The sequence below is a fragment of the Oncorhynchus clarkii genome, chromosome 22 (assembly GCF_045791955.1).
Source record: "Oncorhynchus clarkii lewisi isolate Uvic-CL-2024 chromosome 22, UVic_Ocla_1.0, whole genome shotgun sequence".
In the NCBI taxonomy this organism is placed as follows: domain Eukaryota; kingdom Metazoa; phylum Chordata; class Actinopteri; order Salmoniformes; family Salmonidae; genus Oncorhynchus; species Oncorhynchus clarkii.
Window position 1 is genome coordinate 17,103,434 of NC_092168.1, and position 2,477 is coordinate 17,105,910.

Here is a 2,477-nt window from a genome sequence, read left to right on the forward strand (position 1 = left end):
TGAAAATCTCCTCAGTCCTTAATGATTACAAGCACAACCATAACATGATGCAGATGTCACTATGCTTGAAAATATGGAGTGTTGTATTTGATTTACCCTAAACATAACACCAGGCATTCAGGACAAAAAGTTAATTGCTTTTGCAATTAAGGTCACAGTTATGAAAACTTAGGACACTATAAAGAGGCCTTTTTACTGACTCTGAAAAACACCAAAAGAAAGATGCCCAGTCCCTGCTCATCAGCTTGAATGTGCCTTAGGCATGCTGAAAGAAGGCATGAGTACTGCAGATGTGGCCAGGGCAATAAATTGGCAGAACGGACTGTTGATTGTCCTCACAGTGGCAGACCACGTGTAACAACACCTGCACAGGATCGGTACATCCGAACATCACACTTGCGGGACAGGTACAGGATGGCAACAACAACTCCCCGAGTTACACCAGGAACGCACAATCCCTCCATCAGTGCTCAGACTGTCCGCAATAGGCTGAGAGAGTCTGGACTGAGGGCTTGTAGGCCTGTTGTAAGGTAGGTCCTCACCAGACATCACCGGCAACAACGTCGCCTATGGGCACAAACCCACCGTCGCTGGACCAGACAGGACTGGCAAAGAGTGCTCTTCACTGACGAGTTGCTGTTTTGTCTCACCAGGGGTGATGGTCGGATTTGAGTTTATCATTGAAGGAATGAGCATTACACCGAGGCTTGTACTCTGGAGCGAGATCGATTTAGAGGTAGAGGGTCCGTCATGGTTTGGGGCGGTGTGTCACAGCATCATCGGACTGAGCTTGTTGTCATTGCAGGCAATCTCAACACTGTGCGTTACAGGGAAGACATCCTCCTCCCTCATGTGGTGCCCTTCCTGCATGCTCATCCTGACATGACCCTCCAGCTTGACAATGCCACCAGCCATACTGCTCGTTCTGTGCATGATTTCCTGCAAGACAGGAAGGTAGGTCAGTGTTCTGCCATGGCCAGCAAAGAGCCTGGATATCAATCCCATTGAGCACGTCTGGGACCTATTGGATCGGAGGGTGAGGGCTAGAGCCATTCCCCCCAGAAATGTCCGGGAACTTGCAGATGCCTTGGTGGAAGAGGGGGGTAACATCTCACAACAAGAACTGGCAAATCTGGTGCAGTCCATGAAGAGGAGATGTACCACAGTAGTTGGTGGCCACACATTATTCCATTTATGTTAGTCACATGTCTGTGGAACTTTTCAGTTTATGTCTCAGTTGTTGAATCTTGTTATGTTCATACAAATATTTACACATGTTAAGTTTGCTGAAAATAAACACAGTTGACAGTGAGAGGACATTTCTTTATTTGCTGAGTTTATTTTAGTCACCATTGGCCTCAGTAAAATCCCTGAGCGGTTTCATTCCTCTCTAGCAACTGAGTTAGGAAGGACGCCTGTATCTTTGTAGTGAATGGGTGTATTGATACACCATCCAAAGTGTAATTAATAACTTCGCCCATTTTTATTTTACCTTTGTTTAACCAGGTAGGCAAGTTGAGAACAAGTTCTCATTTACAACTGCAACCTGGCCAAGATAAAGCAAAACAGTTCAACACATATAACAACACAGAGTTACACATGGAGTAAAACAAACATACAGTCAATAATACAGTACAAAAACAAGTCTATTTACAATGTGAGCAAATGAGGTGAGATAAGGGAGCTAAAGGCAATAAAAAGGCCACGGTGGTGAAGTAAATACAACACAGCAATTAATAACGCTGGAATTGTAGATTTGCAGTAGGTGAATGTGCAAAGTAGAAATACTGTGGTGCAAGGGAGCAAAATAAATAAATAAATAAATACAGTAGGGGATGAGGTAATTGTTTGGGCTATTTATAGATAGACTATGTACAGGTGCAGTGATCTGTGAGCTGCTCTGACAGCTGGTGCTTAAAGCTGGTGATGGAGATAAGTGTTTCCAGTTTCAGAGATTATTTTAGTTTGTTCCAGTCATTGGCAGCAGAGAACTGGAAGGAGAGGCGGCCAAAGGAGGAATTGGCCCTGGGGGTGACCAGTGAAATACACCTGCTGGAGCGTGTGCTACGGGTGGGTGCTGCTATGGTGACCAGTGAGCTGAGATAAGGTGGGACTTTACCTAGCAGGGTCTTGTAGATGACCTGGAACCAGTGGGTTTGGCGACAAGTATGAAGCGAGGGCCAGCCAACGAGAGCATACAGGTCGCAGTGGTGGGTAGTATATGGGGCTTTGGTGACAAAACGGATGGCACTGTGATAGACTGCATCGAATTTGTTGAGTAGGGTGTTGGAGGCTATTTTGTAAATGACATCGCCGAAGTTGAGCATCGGTAGGATGGTCAGTTTTGCGAGGGGGTGTTTGGCAGCATGAAGGATGCTTTGTTGCGAAATAGGAAGCCAATTCTAGATTTAACTTTGGATTGGAGATGTTTGATGTGAGTCTGGAAGGAGAGTTAACAGTCTATCCAGACACCTAGG